Source organism: Bombus impatiens, unplaced genomic scaffold (assembly GCF_000188095.3).
Source record: "Bombus impatiens unplaced genomic scaffold, BIMP_2.2 scf_0404, whole genome shotgun sequence".
NCBI classification, from domain to species: domain Eukaryota; kingdom Metazoa; phylum Arthropoda; class Insecta; order Hymenoptera; family Apidae; genus Bombus; species Bombus impatiens.
Window position 1 is genome coordinate 1,428 of NT_176823.1, and position 20,300 is coordinate 21,727.

At 35.0% G+C, this 20,300-nt stretch overlaps 2 long non-coding RNA genes across 2 annotated transcripts; both read left to right on the forward strand.

Annotated features, from left to right (window-relative positions):
* Nucleotides 1-1,655: 1,655 nt before the first annotated feature.
* Nucleotides 1,656-4,464, forward strand: LOC117151745. Its single transcript, XR_004461851.1, has 2 exons — nt 1,656-2,060; nt 3,437-4,464. It is a non-coding gene; the product is annotated as an uncharacterized LOC117151745 (long non-coding RNA).
* A 6,050-nt stretch (nt 4,465-10,514) lies between these two features.
* LOC105680877 lies at nt 10,515-12,203 on the forward strand. Its single transcript, XR_001102350.3, has 2 exons — nt 10,515-10,693; nt 12,101-12,203. It is a non-coding gene; the product is annotated as an uncharacterized LOC105680877 (long non-coding RNA).
* The last annotated feature ends 8,097 nt before the right edge of the window (nt 12,204-20,300 follow it).

The following is a 20,300-nucleotide window of genomic DNA, read 5'->3' on the forward strand; positions in this document are numbered from 1 at the left end:
AATGTAGGTCTCCAAATTTTATCCCACAAATATGAGACATGTAAATTTATTACCTGATATGCACTGCGGGCATATAGCACAGAAATAAATGCATCTAGTTCTGTTGCACTTAGCTCCCTCTTAGTTCCCAATGCTCTAAATGCTTGTTCTTCCGTATAGAGTAGAATAAATTCCGTATAAGTAGATAAAAAAGAAGTTCCAAAAGCGGTTAATTTGACCGCACTGCTAGGTTTAATATCAATAATAACTTAATAATATTATTTTTTCTATTGTTCGTTTAAGAACATGTAGAGACAATGCTAATTACTAAAATTGACAATAAATAACAACTGACGACAGTTAAACATGAAGTGTAAACAATTAAAAATTTTTGTACTGAAATCAATTTATTTTGAAATTAAGCTTGAGAATTTATAAATGTCTCAATGAGCTATTCCAAATTTTAAAAACTTGTCTCGTTTTGACCATTAGTTGCTGATACAATGTATGTCGATCTACTTGGAATGCGTGGGACCAATTCACTCCCCTCTTCCCATCGACTTCGGTGAGGTTCTTGCGCTTCCTATCACGTGATAGGATACCTCGTTGATGCACCTCGACTTTGTTAATTTTCCACTGGCATTCTTGATTCAATATGATGAAAAAGACATGTGAATGAATTGGTGAATGTATGTCTCCAAGAAGGAGAAAGACCAACTCCTACGTTCCGTTCATATCAGGCCCTGAGGTGACGGGGATGCTCGAGGGTCCAATTAATGATTCACAGGCAATAAAATAAGAAAGTACGCAAGGTTTAAGAAAAGGAGAAAGTATGCCAATTCCAAAAAATCCCCCACCTTGTGAAAAATTCATCGTTTACTGAGTATTTATTCCCGTGAAGAAACCAAACATTTTTTCAAACGGAGTCAAGGAATCACATTAACAAATTGTAAAAAGTATCATTCTGATTGATTCATGTATCGATGTTCGACGTGGAACATTCATCCGTCGTAGAATGATATATAGAATACAATAATATATATAAAATACAAAAATCTTTACAACCTCCAGTTCTTTACAAAATGCAAACAATTTCATTTTGATTGAACTATACTTGGCAGAATAATCGATGGTTTTATGTAAAAAGAATAAATATTAAATTGGTAACATTATCCTTTCCAATCTTGATTAAAGACGTCATCTGGCAGCTATGACATATACTAACTGTCTGTGAGCTGTTTACTAGTGAAGATGAAGAAAAACTATTCTCCAACGGCACTGTGAGCGACATGTTCGTTCGTTGTCGAGGAAAAGCAAGAGACAAACGACACCATAATGTAGGGAGGAATTGACAATGGGAGTGGATTGGTTATAATCTCACAATCAGCACCATTTCTGGGATGGTATACGATGGTGGGGTAGCGTTTGTCTTCTGGCATATAATGCTATAAAACACATTTTATTAATAAGATTTCAAACGCATGGAAATAAAAACATTTTTAATATAAAATAGCGACTTTCTGTGTAAAAATATTGCCACCTGCAAGTTTTCCCGACTTTACGTGTTTTTAAGGCTAGTTGAATTGGTCAATTGCTACCTTAGGGTAACCAATAGACGTGAGCGTTTACCTTCTTCTTCCATCAATTCTTTCTCATCCAATGAATTTGCAAACATTCCAATCAGCGTGATATCCCCTCCTTATCTCGGAATTTCTAACGAATCTTGGGAAAAACAAATTTTACGCAGATTTACTCGTCTGTCGTCTACCGCAGATAACCGAAAACAATGTTTGCCACATATACATCATCTGAAGGCGAATATAGATATCTTCATGCGTTAATTTATTTCGTTTTTATATGCATCCTTCACTACTTTAATACACTTTTGCGACGACGTTTTCGCCTAGAGTTGCGTTATATTCAATAGTTTGCGTCAGGTTCCAATGTTATAATTTTGCAGAGAATAGTTAGATGAGTAAATGTTTGCGTCTACATCAAATGTCACAACAGTCGAGAATATCATCTGCATCACTTTCCGAAAGAAGACAATCCCCATCATAAGGATTGAATTTGAAAAGTTGGTAAGTACAAAGTATTCGTACTGTGCATACGTGTGTTTTGTATCTGTTAATGATTTATATTAACATATTGGCGGCTGGAATTTTTTCGGTTAAATCTCGTTTCTGACCACCATCCTTCCTAACCTTTTCGACACTTTCTGATAGTACTCACATGAACAGAGAATAGAGGCGACATATGAATGTTTCTAATATAAGTATCCAATGGTTAAAAAGTCTTGCGTTTATAAATTTTGGAAATTTTAACCTACTGCATAGCTTACTTTTACGTGATAACCATTTAAACGGTAAATTTTATTATTTATTTAAACACATAATGTGTTCAGAATGTCAGAATATCGCTTTCCTATTCAAATGAGTTAGCAAATATGCTTCGAACAATGTAGTGTCTGATGATATTTTCATTATAAAAATGAAAGTAACTTTGGTAAAAGTTTCATCACAAATCAAGAATAAGAAAATTTAAATTTTGAATTGAACTATTCAGCTTATCACAGGACGTTCATATTTGTTGATTGTCAGTCCCTCCTTCTCTTTCACTCGCACTGTCCCTTTCTACGTTCGACACGTCTAGGACCTCAGTTTGGACATTTAGAATAGCTTATGTATCTCCATTATCGCAACACTTGAATCCCGATTTTCTTATAATTACAAAATGTTTTCTGTAATATCAAAAAACGCAATAACAGTTGAGAAAGAGTGGTGTGTACAGACGAAGTTTAGCCAGCCACAGTAGGATCATTTTGCATTTTAATGATATCCTAGGATTTACAATAAAACAACTATTTATATACCTTTTCTCTATTAAACATCTACTACTGACTACAGAAATAATGGCAGATAGTATTACTCGATCCGAGACCGAATGTCGACGAAGCAACAATACAACAATAAATTTTTTGGCAACAATACAACAATAAAACTTTCATATTATTATCAATATTTATGAAACTTTTATCAACATGTCCGTCATATTTTTGTAATTAAAATGAAGCGAAACACGATATAATTTGTAAAAATTGGCTAAGTATCGTAGGTTTCTTAGTAAGCGAAAGACGAAACAATAAGGAGGGAACGATCGCTGAAACGCGAGTCTCGGAAGTTTTCACCCAAAGATTTTACGTCCCTGCGCGCCCCGAAACTCTGGAGCAAGCAGGCGAATCCGTTTCTGTTCCACATACAGCTCAGTTTTTTTCTTCAATAACTGATACCTTCGATGTATAATAATAAATTACTATACGAGATTTCTATCTGGTTTCCTCTCAGTCAGGCAATTTTAATATAAAACGAGATTCCTTGTCTCCCGACATCAATATGTTTTCCTCGTTTTACCCATGTTACTTTCGCTTATTATTAATATGTACTATTTCTTTTAACAGGCAATCTCTTCCTAAAATATTATACCCGCAACTCTTTAAGAAGCATGAATGTCCGTGGCGATCATTGTTTACCCGAAATCGTCAAACAAAATCGTACAAAAAATACGAATAGACGAAAAAGCATACTGTATCCGAACAACCAACAAATTTATTACAAAATAAAAGAGAAAGAGAAATTGTACAAGAAAGACGGCACGATATCGAAAAGCAGCTGGTCAGAAAAGAAGGGCAAGTGAAAGTAGGACGACATGAATGCAACTACTATCACTACCAGCAATAGCAAGAAGCGGATGAAGGGTGGATAAGATAAGACGAGGAGAAAATGAATTATTTGGTAATATACCAATGCTAGACTATACAAGAGTACCGCTAAGATTCGCTTACAACGAGGATTCAATTGAACGGCTAGCAATTGAATGGCAGACGAGCTGCGACTTTCAAATTGAGAAAAGCCTAGGGAAGTCTTTCCGAGAAATAGAATTGCAAAATGAACATGCTCTGCTGTTGAAAGAAAATAAAAATTTGAAAGCACGAATAAAATATGTCAAATAGAACCTCTAAAGAACCGAAATATCCAGAAATCAATTGCGTGAAAAGTTGAGGAGATTAGATGTCTCGAGGTGGAAACATTTATGTAAGGTCAAAATACGTGCTCAAGTTCAGTGAAGGAAATGTTGCAAAATGATGGCCATAGAGACAGAAAATAAAAAATTTACTGCATCAGTAAAAATTGTACAACTAAAAAATTCCTTGAAGACGAATCACATCTTCTCCCAAAAAGAGGACGCTCCATCATAGCGAGCGAAGGTGCGGTTTCCTGCTGGCCCCGGAAACTCTTTTATTCGTAAGATGAAGCAAAACGATCGCTATGAAGTCAACCTGTGAAGCAATCGTTTTCTGAATTCCATAGTTTCTGAAGAATCGATTCTTTCGGTGATTCTAGGAGCATTCAAAGAATAACTTTTCGGTACAGCGGAGGAAGGCCCGAGGCTGGACGACATCAAGAAAGAAAGACGCAGGTCTCAAAACTCAAACGAAAAGGCGAAGAGCAGTTGGGATTTCTTCGAAGACAGAAATCTACATTTATATAATACACGTCTTTGACTGAATCATTTTGAATGGTTTGTCTTTATAGAATAGTCTATTGGTATAGAGATATACAGACATATTAGATATGTCCAATATTTGTAAATGTATTATTTATGTTCTTTGTTTCGTATTTTAAATTATTATTTTAACACCTTTTACTATTTTTAACTCTACTTTATATATATCATCGTTCAAAAATATAGCGAACCATTAATTTCTCTTTTTTAGGCAACGTACGATTAAATAGGTTTCCGTAGTGTGAAATCCCGCAGGTTCTTGTTTATGTTAGCGTACAACTAAATAGGGTAGATTCTTAACTTTAAGCTTAAGTACATAGGCTCTTGTACACGCTAAATTACGACAAAGAAGGGCAGATCTTTAATGTTATAGATCCTTTTGCACGTTAATTTCAGTTGAACTCCAATTTCCTCTCTGTTCGTAACCATGGATGACATATGTTGCGGCACGATACCATTCGCACGTTGACACGAACAGTTTATTCCCGAAATTTATCCCACTGTTTATATATTCTTACGGAAGATGTTATCCCCCGACGCAATATTCGTACTACACCATCGGTAAGATGTGCCGTGAGCGTGTTTCTTTATAATTACAACTTCTGTTATAATAATCAAATGCAAGATATCTCGTCCTTGACGTAGTATGACTGTGAACGCTATTGTATCATAATCGCGAAATGACTCAACCGTATTGTCATATTAACAATATCGTTTCGTAATATATCTTGTCCATGGTTAAAAGTAAATGAACACTAACCTTGCCGGGCCGGGTCAAATGACCGTTTTCAAAATTTAATTTAAGATGGTACGTGCATTGTTATTTATTTCATGCATCTAACTTTTGCAAACATTCTTATATTAACACAAATTGAGAAATCAATTTATCAGATAATGTAACAGTTTACGTATATTCAGATGAGCAAAAAAATAACAATAAATGTGAAACTTTAGATTAAACATTGAAGCCGGTCATTTGACCGGATCTTTTTAAAAAGATTGAAATCGGACATAAGTAAACTCTTGAATCAATATTTTTCAAAATTGTTGTAATTTAGTTCGTTTTCAAATCTGTATTTAAATCCGGACAACTTTCACCAGAGACGAAAGAAAGATCATTTTACTTTTTATAAGAACATGTTTATACTATAAAGAATGTAACAATTACGATAATATTAAAGATATAGAAATTAATGATATTCAATAATGCAAACCGAAATGAATGTATAATTATTATGACGATTATTATTAAATTAATCGAGAAACAATCAGAACTAATGAATAACTTACTATCATTATTAACACTCATCATGAATAAATTAATACGCCCCGACGCAAAATAAAACCAAGGCGCATAGCTCTTTGGAATGCCAACGGTCTAGCTCAACACAAATACGAACCAGAACTCTTCTTAAAACAATAGCAAATCGACGTAATGCTCATATTTGAAACTCACTTCACCAACAAAAATTACCTGAAAATAAACAGCGGCACCGGAATTATTATCAAAACCAGAATTAAGCATTAGGAGCTTCTATCATTCCAGAAGGACTACCTCCAAGCTACAAACGTAGCGATAGAAAACTGCCATGGTACAATCACCACTTCAGCAGTATGCTGCTCTCCCAGACACTCCATCGCCAAAGAAGACATTAATAACTTCCTTGACACCCTGTGCAGTAGATTCATAGCTGGAGGAGACTATAACGCCAAACATATCCAATGGGGCAGCAGACTGGTCACAGTAAGAGGCAAAAATCTCTTGAATAGCATAAACACCAACAGACTCAATTATCTCAGCACATATGAACCCACTTACTGGCCCACTGACACTAACAAAATACCTGATTTACTTGACTTCTTTATAACTAAAAATATCTCGCCAAGATACGTCCAAATCAACTCCTCGGCTGATCTCTCTTCTGATCATTCCCCCGCTATTGCAACAATTAGCTCAACAATTATCGAAAATCCACCTAATGGCTTTATTCATAACCAACTCACCAACACCAAGCAGCTCTTTAGAGAAGTCCTTAATCATTTAATATCAGCCTTAATTTCCCTAAAAACAAATGAAAATATTGAAACAGCCACGGAATACTTGAACACCAGCATAATAAACGCTATCCGCTCTTCCACACCTACTAACAGTTCTATCAGCAAACATGAATACCCCATCACATATTAAAAAAAGTCGCAGAAAAACGTAGACTTTGGCAGAGTATGGCAGAGTCATAGAACACCTGACTACAAACGCAAACTAAATAACTAAGAATTTAACCAAAATCATTAAAAACTATAAAAGTGACTGTTTCCAAAAAATCTCGCCAATCTGTCTCCCACAGCTGACACCAACTACTCACTATGGAAGGTTTCCAGGAAAGTCACGCGTCTCCCGTAAATAATCCCTCCAATTCGCTGTCCGCAAGGTGGATGGGCGCGTGACCCTATAGAAAAAGCCAACCTGTTTGCTAATCACCTATTTAACATATTTAAACCTCATTCTTCCAATATTGCCTCGGAAATAACGGAATACCTGCACTCTTCCTTCCAAATGTCTCCTCCTGTTGAACCTTTCACTTCTGTGGAAGTTATAGAATTGATCCGTCGCCTAAATCCCAAGAAAGCATCGGGGCATGACCAAATATGTAATAAAGCAATCAAGGAACTTCCCATAAAAGGGATTGCACTCATCACATCAATTTTTAATGCAACTCTTCGCCTGGAATACTATCCTAAGTCCTGGAAAATATCACTGATTACTGTCATCCCTAAACCCGGAAAACCAATACACGAAACTAGCTCCTATCGCCCAAGTAGTCTTCTACCTACTTTGTCAAAACTATTCGAGAAGATGCTAACGAATCGACTCGTTCCACTCTTAGAGAATTTGAAAACTGTTGGAATACAACGATATCAATCGCATGCAGATAAGGTGATTGATCGTACGGATTCTTCCGTTCGTTGCCCAGCGCCATCCCCACTAGCGTGCGTTCGTGAGATGCACCACGGCAGTTAGCACGTGCATGCTTTTTCAAAAAACGCCGGAAGAAACGTGAGGATATAGATGAAACATTCTAGATGGGCACGTCGAGAAGCTACTAGAAGGTTCTGTGCCACATGTGACGCCACACAGGCACCCAGACAGGTCACACTCATTACTGCATAGAGAGTGGGGCTCTAAACCTTTTTAAGGGCCATGGGTCACTAAGCCAGTTAGTCTGTGAATAACTCGCCAACTGTCTACATTCCAGAACGCACATTTATAACTCTTGAAATAATTGTTTAATAAATATCACATTGTATTATTTCAACACAAACATTGTGTCTTCCACAAATTACTAATCTTAATTCCAAGATTAAATTCTAACAAAAACACTGGCAGATCATCAATTCGGTTTTCGGAAACAACATTCTACGATAGAGCAAATTCATCGTATAACACATAATATCAGCCAAAACTTAGAAAAGAAAAAATATTGCTCAACTGTATTCCTAGACATTCAATAGGCATTCGACAAAGTATTGCACGAAGGGCTTCTATACAAATTAAAGAAAACCCTAGCATACACCTACTACTACATCCTAAAGTCTTACCTAACTAATAGACAATACGCCACAACCACAACATTTCCAATAGAAGCTGGCATACCCCAAGGTAGTGTCCTTGGACCCCTGCTGTTTTCCATCTACACTGCCGATTTATCTGTATCAACAGAGATAACAATAGCAACATTTGCTGATGACACAACGCTATTAGCTTCCCACGCAGACCCGGTAATTGCTTCATCTACTCTCCAATGATGTCTCGACTCTATGGAAAAGTGGTTCCACAAATGGGGCTTCAAAATTAACGAAAATAAATCCACACATGTAATCTTCACGCTGCGAAAACAAACCTGGCCTCAGGTGACCATTAATAATATAACAATTCTTAACAAGGATTCAGTCAGATAGCTGGGCATGACTCTGGACAGGAGAATGACATGGAAACAACACATCATAGACAAATCGAAGCAACTCAAGGCTAAACTTAAAAAATTTTACTGGCTCATTGACCGACGTTCTAACTTAAGCACGTAGAGCAAAATTACGCTCTATAAGACCATAATAAAACCCGTCTGGACCTACGGAATCCAACTATGGGGAACAGCAAGTAATTACAACATTGAAATACTTCAACGCTTCCAATCGAAAACTCTAAGATTTCTAATACACGCACCCTGGTATGTTATCAACGAAGCAATACATCGCGACCACAAGATACCCACAGTCAAAGAAGAAATAACAAAATATAGTAATAGATATATCATACGAGTTAACAACCATCGAAAACCCCCAATTACAAAATTCCTTAATACGTCAGACCAGATCCGCAAGCTAAGAAAACATTATCCTTTAAACCTAATAACTAGATTCAGCTAGAAATAAACTTATTATAAATAATTAGTCATGTCAATGCGCCACGCCAGAGAAACTTGCTCAAAATTCTCAATGCGAGAATTGATTATAAAGTACTTGTAAATAAAAAAAAAATTTTGACCATTAGTTGCTGATACAATGAATGTCGATCTACTTGGAACGCGTGGGTCCAATTCACTCCCCTCTTCCCATTGACTTCGGCGAGTTCTTGCGCTTCCTATTACGTGATAGGATACCTCGCTGATGCACCTCGACTTTGTTAATTTTCCACTTGCATTCTTGATTCAATATGATGAAAAATACATGTGAATGAATTGGTAAATGTATGTTTCTAAGAAGGAGAAAGTCCAACTCTTACGTTCCGTTCACATCAGGTAGGGACAGGCCCAGAGGTGACGGGAATGTTCGAGTTTTCAATTAATGATTCACAGGCAATAAAATAAGAAAGTACGCAAGGTTTAAGAAAAGGAGAAAGTATGCTAATTCCAAAAAATCCCCCACCTTGTGAAAAATTCATCGTTTACTGAGTATTTATTCCCGTGAAGAAACCAGACATTTTTTCAAACGGCGTCAAGGAATCACATTCACAAATTGTAAAAAGTATCATTCTGATTGATTCATGTATCGATGTTCGATGTAGAACATTCATCCGTCGTAGAATGATATATAGAATACAATAATAGATATAAAATACAAAAATCTTTATAAACTCCAGTTCTTTACAAAATGCAAACGATATCATTTTGATTAAACTATCCTTGGCAGAAAAATGGATGGCCTTATATAAAAAGAATAAATATTGAATTCGTAACCTTCCCCTTTCCGAACATGATCAAAGACATCATCTAGCAACTGTAACATATTTACTAACTGTCTGTGAGTTGTTTACTAGCGAAGATGAAGAAAACGGTTCTCCAACGGCTCTGTGAACGGCATGTTCGTTTGTTGTCGAAGAAAAGCAAGAGACAACATAATTTAGGGAGGAATTGACAATGGGAGTGGATTGGTTATAATCTCACAATCAGCACCATTTCTGGAATGGTATACGATGGTGGGGTAGCGTTTGTCTTCTGGCAAACAATGCTATAATACACATTTTATTAATAAGATTTCAAAAGCATGGCAATAAAAAAAATTTTCAATATAAAAAAGCCACCTTTTGTGTAAAAATGTTGCCACCTGGAATTTTTCCCGACTTTACGTGTTTTGAAGCCTAATTGAATTGGTCAATTGCTATCTTAGGGTAACCAATAGACGTGAGCGTTTACCTTCTTCTTCCATCAATTCTTTCTCATCCAATGAATTTGCAAACATTCCAATCAGCGTCGTATCCCCTCCTTATCTCGGAATTTCTAGCGAATCTTGGGAAAAACAAATTTTACGCAGATTCACTCGTCTGTCGTCTACCGCAAATAACTGAAAATAATGTTTTCCATACCTGGAGCATTATCTGAAAACGGATATAGAAATCTTTATGCGATATTTTATTTTCTTTTTACATGCATTTTTTACCACATTATTGAATTTGTGCGACATCGTTATAGCCGACAGCTGCGTACTGTTCTGTAGTTTGCTTCAGGTTTTTATGTTATAATTTTGCAGAGAATGATTAGATGAGTAAATATTTGCGTCTACATCAAATGTCACAACAGTCGACATCGAGAATATCATCTGCATCACTTTCCGAAAGAAGACAATCCCCATCATAAGGATTGAATTTGAAAAGTTGGTAAGTACATAGAATTCGTACTGTGCATACGTGTGTTTTGTATCTGCTAATGATTTATATTAACACATCAGCGACTGGTATTTTTTCGGCTAAATCTCGTTTCTGGCCACCATTCTCCCTAACCTTTTTGACATTTTCAGATAGTACACATATAAACAGAGAATAGAGCCGACATAAGAATGTTTCTAATATCAGTATCCAATGGTTCAAAAATCTTGTGTTTATAAAGCTTAGAAATTTTAGCCTACTGCATAGCTTACTTTTACGTGATAACCATTTAAACGGTAAATTTTATTATTTATTTAAACGCATAATGTGTTTAGAATGAAGGAATATCGCTTTACGATCAATATTCTGAGATCTTTCCGATTAAAATGAGTTAGCAAATATGCTTCGATCAATGTAGTGTCTGATGATATTTTCATTATAAAAATGAAAGTAACGTTGGTAAAAGTTTCATCACAAATCAAGAATAAGAAAATTTAAATTTTGTATTGATCTGTCCAGCTTATCACAGGTCGCTCATATTTGTTGATTGTCAGTCCCTCCTTCTCTTTCACTCGCATTGTCCCTTTCTACGTTCGACACGTCTAGGACCTCAGTTTGGACATTTAGAATACCTTATGTATCTCCATTATCGCAACACTTGAATCCCGATTTTCTTATAATTACAAAATGTTTTCTGTAATATCAAAAAACGCAATAACAGTTGAGAAAGAGTGGTGTGTGCAGACGAAATTTAGCCAGCCACAGTAGGATCATTTTGCATTTTAATGATATCCTAGGATTTACAATAAAACAACTATTTATATACCTTTTCTCTATTAAACATTTATTACTGACTACAGAAATAATGGCAGGTAGTATTACTCGATCCGAGACCGAATGTCGACGAAGCAACAATACAACAATAAATTTTTACCAATTATTCTTTTACCATATTATTACCAATATTTACTAAACTTTCATCAACATGTCCGTCATATTTCTGTAATTAAAATGAAGCGAAACACGATATAATTTGTTAAAATCAGCTACGTATCGTAGGTTTCTTCGTAAACGAAAGACGACACAATACGTAGGAGACGATCTCTGAGAAAGCGAGTCTCGCAAGTTATCACCCAATGATTTTGCAGGGACATCCCTGTGCGCCCCGAAACTTCGGAGCAAGCAGGCGAATCAGTTTCTGTTCCACATGCAGCTCAGTTTTTTTCTTCAATAACTGATATCTTCTTTAATAATATCTTCTATAATAATAAAGTACTATACGAGATTTGTATTTGGTTTCCTCTCAGTCAGGCAATTTTAATATAAAACGAGATTCCTTGTCTCCCGACATCAATATGCTTTCCTCGTTTGATCCATGTTATTTTCGCTTATTATTAATATGTACTATTCTTTTAACAGGCAATCTCTTCCTAAAATATTATACCCGCAACTTTTTAAGAAGCATGGATGTCCGTGGCGATCATTGTTTACCCGAAATCATCAAACAAAATCGTACAAAAAATACGAATAGACGAAAAAGCATACTGTATCCGAACAACAAACAAATTTATTACAAAATAAAAGAGAAAGAGAAATTGTACAAGAAAGACGGCACGATATCGAAAAACAGCTGGTCTGAAAAGAAAGGCAAAAGCAAGAAGAGCGACATCTATGCAATCAGTACCGCTACCAACAATAACAAGAGGCAGATGAAGGGGGATAAAATAATTAGAAGAAGAAAATGAATTATTTGGTAATATACCAATGATAGACTACACAAGAGAACCGTTAAGATAACGAGGATTCAATTGAACGGTTAGCAATTGAATCGCAGACAAGCTGCGACGTTCATAGTAAGTAAAGCCTAGGGAAAACATTCCGAGAAATAGAATTGCAAAATGAACATGCTCAACTGTTGAAATGAAATAAAAATTTGAAAACACAAATAAAATATGTCAAATAATACCTCTAAAGAACCGAAATATCCAGAAATCAATTGCGTGAAAAGTTGAAGAGGTTAGATGTCTTGAAGTGGAAGCATTTATGTAAGGTCAAAATACATGCTCAAGTTCGGTGAAGAAGAAGTTGCAAAGCGATGAGCTGAGAGACAGAAACTAAAAAATTTACTGCACCAGTAAAAATTGTACAACTAAAACATTCCTTGAAGATGAATCACGACATCTTCCCCCAAAAAGAGGACGCTGCGTCGTAGAGAGCGAAGATGCTGTTTCCTGCTGAACCCGGAATCTCTTTTATTCGTGAAGTAAAACGATCGTTATGAAGTCAGCCTGTGAAACAATCGTTTTCTTAATTCCATAGCTTCTGAAGAACCGATTCCTTCAATGATTCTAGGGGCATCCAAAGAATAACTTTTCGGTACAGCGGAGAAAGGCCCGAGGCCGGACGACATCAAGAAAGAAAGAGGCAGGTCTCAAAAGTCAAAAGAAAAGGCGAAGAGCAGTTGGGATTTCTGCGAAGACAGAAACCTACATTTATATAATACACGTTTTTGACTTAATCATTTTGGATGATTTCCCTTTATAGATTAGTCTATTGGTATAGAGATATACATACATATTAGACATGTCCAATATTTTTAAATGTATTATTTATATTTTTTGTTTCGTATTTTAAATTATTATTTTAACATTTTTTATTATTTTTAACTCTAGTTGACATATATCTTCGTTCAAAAATATAGTAAACGATTAAGTTCTCTTTCTTAGGCAACGTACGATTAAATACATTTCCGTAGTGTGCTCTTGTTTATGTCAGCGTACAACCTAATCAGGTAGATCCCTAATTTTAAGGTTAAATACAAAGGTTCTTGTATACACTAAATTACGTCAAAGCAGGGCAAATCTGTAATGTTATAGATCCTTTTGCATGTTAATTTCAGTTGAACTCCAATTTCCTCTCTGTTCGTAACCATGGACGACATATGCTGCGGCACGACACCATTCGCACGATGACACCACCAGCTTATTCGCGACACAATACTGTTGGTATATTGTTACGGAAGATGTTATCCCCCGACGCAATATTCGTACTACACCATTGGTAAGATGTGCCGTGGGTGTGTTTCTTTATTATTACAACTTTTGTTATAATAAGCAAATGCGAGGTATCTCATCCATGACGTAGTATGACTGTAAACGATATTGCATCATAATCGCGAAATGACTCAACCGTATTATCATATCAATAATATCGTATCGTAATATATCTTGTTCATGGTTAAAAGTAAATTAACACTATCCTTACCAGGCCCAGTCACATGACAGTTTTCAAAATTTAATTTAAAATTGTACATTCATTGTTATTTATTTTGTCATATAACTTTTGCAAACATTCTTATTGATCATATAACTTTTGCAAACAATCTTATATTAACACAAATTGAGAAATCAATTGATCAGATAATATGAGAATTTACACAAAGTGAGACGAGCAAAAAAATAACAATGAATGTAAAAATTTAGATTAAACATTGGTGCCTGTCATTTGACCGGAACTTCTTAAAAAAATTGAAATTGGACATAAGTAATCAATATTTTTCAAAATTATCGTAATTTAGTTCGTTTTCACATGCGTATTTAAATCCGGACAGATTTTACCATAGACGAAAGAGAGATCACTTTACTTTTTATAAGAACACGTTTGTACTATACAGAATGTAACAGTTACGGTAATATTAAAAATATGAGAATTAATAAAATTCAATAATGCAAACCGAAATAAATGCATAATTATTATGACAATAATTAAGAGCGTTTAATCATTTAACACTAAACCTACCGACACTTCGTGTATATCTATGCTACCGTGTACGGTCAAAATGACTGGTGATGAAAGAAGTAATAGTTTTTGTGATTTATCTGAGATAATGGTAAATTTGTAACTAAACGTATATAAAATGATGAACTTTCATAAAATTTGGTCTAAATTTACGTTTGTTTAATTTCAATTATAGTCTTAAATAAAATTACACTTTTATTTATATAGAGGTATATCTTATTCAACTTAGATGCATTTTTACAAATTATTTAATTATCAAATATACATTTGCTGCATATATATTTCCTTCGTCTTAAACAAATTTTCGTAATTTTCTAATTGTTACAGTTTTTTACTTGACAAATTTTTTGTAGTAATGAATATGAACTTGTGGATAGTTTTATTGTATGGTTTTTTCCCGCGACTTTTTATATAAAAGTAATGTATGCACCAGGTTTATAACAATTTCTTGAATCCTCTGTAAATTAGCCCATACTGTAGATTTCATTGCAAATTTATTGATTCGTAAACTGGCTTCACTCACTCTTCTTATCAAATCGTATAAATCTCATAATTTCAGGAATGTCATTCCTGCACATTGTTTTTGAGAAAAATGTACGCCTCCAAATTTTTTTCCACAAATACGAGACACCTAAATCTTTTACCTGTTATGCGCCGCGGGCATATAGCACAGAAATAAATGCATCTAATTCTGTTGCATCTAGCTCCCTCTTAGTTCCCAATGCTCTAAATGCTTGTTCTTCCGTATACAGTAGAATAAATTCCGTATAATTAGATAAAGTAGAAGTTCCAAGAGTGGTTAATTTAACCGCGCTACAAGGTTAATGTCAATAATAACTTAGTAATACTATTTTGTCTATTGTTCGTTATAAGAACATGTAGAGACAATGTCAATGACTAAAATTGACAATAAATAACTGACGACAGTTAAACATGAAGTGTAAACAATTAAAAATTTTTTACTGAAATCAGTTTATTTTCAAATTATGATTGAGAATTTATAAATGTCTCAATGAGCTATTCCAAATTTTAAAAACTCGTCTCGTTATGACCATTAGTTGCTGATACAATGAATGTCGATCTACTTGGAATGCGTGGGTCCTATTCACTCCCCTCTACCCATCGACTTCGTTGAGTTCTTGGGCTTCCTATTACGTGATAGGATACCTCGCTGATGTACCTCGACTTTGTTAATTTTCCACTTGCAATCTTGATTCAATATGTTGAAAAGTACATTTGAAAGAATCGGTGAATGTATGTCTCTAAGAAGGAGAAAGCCCAACTCCCACTTTCCGTTAACATCAGTTAGGGATATGCCCTGAGGTGACGGGGATGTTCGAGTTTCCAGTTAATGATTCACAGGCATTGAAATAACAAAGTACGCAAAGTTTAAGAAAGGGAAAAAGTATGCTAATTCCAAACAATTCCGCGCCGTTAGGTTGTCCTTGTCCATAAATAGTGGTGGCTTTTTAAAACTGTTTCTAATAACTGGAAAGTTTTAAAAACGTATTGTTGCACTGCAAAACATGTGCTTTGTGCGCAGCAAAGTTATATTCTGAACACATTATACGTTTCATAAATAATAACATTTGCCGTCTGAGTGGTTATCACGGAAAATAAATCATACAGTAGGCTAAAAATAATGAAATTTAAATATGTGAAAACTTTGAACCGATGGATTTCTAAGGGAAAAATTTTTATATGTTGTCCGTATTTTCTATTCATATAAATGCCGAAAAATGCCTTACGTTAATATGCTAATTTGCTAATGTAGGACATTGACAAATACAAAACATACATATGCAGAGTATGAACACCTTGTACTTACCAACTTTTGAAATTATTTACGAATGACATCCTCTTCTTTCGGAAAATGGTACAGTTAGTGCCATTCGTATGAACCGCTATTGCATGTGCGCGAATATCCACTGACCTAACCTCTTTCTGCAAATCCATGCCATAAAAGCTTGAAATGAGCTACAAAAAACAACTCACACATTCGCGAGGACGTATCTACCAAAGTAAAAAACAAATTAATAAACACATAATTTAAAGTACTTAACAAAATAAAAACGAATGACAATTGACATTAGGCACAGATATTTTAGCTGGAAAATTATTAACTGAGAGAGACAACTCAGGCCATGAAATAATTATTTGTGCTACGTGTATATTTCGTTGACTGCGGTAGATGAGAGACTAAATCTGCGTAAAATTTGTTTTTATAAATTTCGTGAAAAATTCGACGTTTACTGAATATTTCTTCCCGTGAAGAAGCCAAACATTTTTTCAAACGGTATGGAGGAATCATATTAACAAAATGCAAAAAGTTTCATTCTGATTGAATCATGTATCGACGTTCGATGTAGAACATTCAGCCGACGTAGAGTGATATATAGAATACAATAATATATATGTCGGAGATGAAATAACACAGGGGCCTTCGGAATTTTGGATAATCCCGCAACATTGTAATCTAGATTTTATCATAGCTGTAATTAAACAATTGTCATTCAATCTGATTGTAATTGTTCGAGATTTGTGATAGCGAGATTACGCTCGAGGTGACAACTGGTCGCCGAACGTAGCCATGGTCACGGGATGAACATTTTTCCTGACAGAGGTGTGGAGCAATTGTATGGTTCTCCCTAGAAATGTGGTTGTGGCGGCATACGGCCTCAAGAACGAGCCTAGCCACATGGGATTGCACCTCGGAGGTGTCGATATAATGGAACACACGTTGTATTAATAATCAAACTGCAGGCAGAAACTGCTTAGAAACGGCGATTGGAACTTTCTCGATGCTTCCAACGAGTATAAAACAAACGAACGCAATTGTAAAGAGTGGAAAGTTTTCATCAGTCTAGTATTCGTGCGATCGCCTTAGAAAGTTATACATCGAGCAATTTATACCGAGCGTATCAGCAATCGTATTTTGTGCCTAAAATTATTCTACGCATAATAAAGAGTTATCTCGTTGACCGTGGATTCGTTTGAAACCAAGAACATTGTTAATAGCGTTCATTAAACTCATTATTCGTTAAACATATTATTCGTTAATCTTATTATTCGTTAATCTTATTATTCGTTAAACTCAATATTCGTTATACTTTGTAAGGTCTTGTATATACGCGTAAATATAATCTCTGTTTTGTAAACCGATGGCTAATCCAAACGAAGAATCGTTACGCGCCCTAAATTCTAATCTTAACCCGACATATATAAAATACAAAAATCTTTACAACCTCCAGTTCTTTACAAAATGCAAAAGATTTCATTTTGATTAAACTATCCTTGGCAGAATAATCGATGGCTTTATATAAAAAGAATAAATATTGAATTCGTAACCTTCTCCTTTCCGAACTTGATTAAAGACATCATCTTAAAGACATCATCTTAAAGACATCAACTGTAACATATTTACTAACTGTCTGTGAGTTGTTTACTAGCGATGATGAACGAAAACGGTTCTCCAACGGCTCTGAGAACGGCATATTCGTTCGTTGTCGAAGAAAAGCAAGAGACAAATGAGAACATAATTTAGAGAGGAATTGACAATCAGAGTGGATTGATTATAATCTCTCAATCAGCAGCATTTCTGTACCATGGGAATGATATACGATGGTTGGGTAGCGTCTGTCTTCTAGCAGACAATATTCTAAAACACATTTTATTAATAAGATTTCAAAAGCATGGAATTAAAAAAATTTTTTAATATGAAATAGCGACTTTCTGTGTAAAAATATTGCCACCTGCAATTTTTCCCGGCTGTACGTGTTTTGTAGGCTAATTAAATTGGCCGATTGCTATCTTAGGGTAACCAATAGATGTGAGCGTTTACCTTCTTCTTCCATCAATTTTTTCTCATCCAATGAATTTCCAAACATTCCAACCAGCGTGGTATCCCCTCCTTATCTCGGAATTTCTAACGAATCTTGGGAAAATCAAATTTTACCCAGATTTACTCGTCTGTCGTCTACCGCACATAACCGAACATAATGTTTACCAAAGATATAAGACATAATAAACAAAATTTATATTTTATTGCAATTAATTTTATCATTTTAATTATCGTTTTGCGATGTTGTGTAACAAGAATACGGCGAGCCTTGCGGAGAATGTTTCCGTAAGAAAATATTTACGTCTACATCGAAAGTAACAACAGTTGACATCGCAAATATCATCTGTATCACTTTCCGAAAGAAGACAATCTCCTTCATCAAGATTGAATTTGAGAAGTTGGTAAATACATGGAATTCGTACTGTGCATACGTGTATTTTGTATCTGTTAATGTTCTAAATTAACACACTAACGGCCGGCGTTTTCTCAGTTAAATCTCGTTTCTGGCCACCATCTTTTTTAACCTTTTTGACATTTTTTGATAGCGCTCATATGAACAGAGAATAGGGACGACATATGAATATTTCTAATGTAAGGATCAAATGGTTCTTGCGTTTTTAAAGTTTGGAACTTTTAGCCTACTGCGTTTACTTCTACGTGCTAACCGTTTAAACGGTAAATTTTATTATTTATTTAAACACATAATGTGTTCAGAATGTCGGAATATCGCTTTACGATCAATATTGTGAGATCTTTCCGATTAAAATGAGTTAGCAAATATGCTTCGAACAATGTAGTGTCTGATGACATTTTCATTATAAAAATGTAAGTAACGTGTTGGTAAAAGCTTCATCACAAATCAATAATAAGAAAATTTAAATTTTGAATTGAACTACTCAGCTTATCACAGGTCGTTCATATTTGTTGATTCTCAGTCCCTCCTTCTCTTTCACTCGCATTGTCCCTTTCTAGGTTCGACACGTTTGGGACCTCAGTTTCGACATATGGAATTGTTTATGTATCTTCATTATCGGAACACTTGAATCCCGAATTTCGTACAATATCAAAATGTTTCCTGTATTATCAAAAAAAGTAATAACAGTTGAGAAAGAGTTGTGCCTGCACACGAAATTTAGCCAGTACTTCAATTAAAATATATTCACAATAGAAACATTTTAGCATTTTATGATATCCTAGAATTTACAATACAACAACTACATCCCTTTTCTCTATTCAACATCTACTACTGACTACGGAAATAATGGCGGATAATATTACTCGATCCGAGACCGAATATCGACGAGGCACCAATACAATAATAAAACTTTCATATCATTACCAATTCTTATGAAACATTCACCAACATGTCCGTCATATTCGTGTATTTAAAATGACACGAAATACGATACAATTTGATAAAATCAGCTAAGTATCACAGGTTTCTTCGTAAACGAAAGACGACGCAATACGGAGGGGACGATCTCTGAAAAAGCGAGTACCGCAAGTTATCACCCAATGATTTTACATCCCTGCGCGCGCCGAAACTTCGCAGCAAGCAGGCGAATCGGTTTCTGTTCCACATACAGCTCAGTTTTTTTCTTCAATAACTGATATCTTCGATGTATAATAATAAAGTACTATACGAGATTTCTACCTGGTTTCCTCTCAGTCAGGCAATTTTAATATAAAACGAGATTCCTTGTCTCGCGACATCAATATTCTTTCCTCGTTTTATCCATGTTACTTTCGCTTATTATTAATATGTACTATTCTTTTAACAGGCAATCTCTTCCCAACATATTCTACCTGCGACTCTTTAAGAAGCATGGATGTCCGTGCCGAAATAATCAAACAAAATCGTACAAATAATACGAATAGAAGAGAAATCATACTGTATCCGAACAACCAATAAATTTATTACAAAATAAAATATAAAGAGAAGATGTACAGGAAAGACAGCATGTTGTCGAAAAACAACTG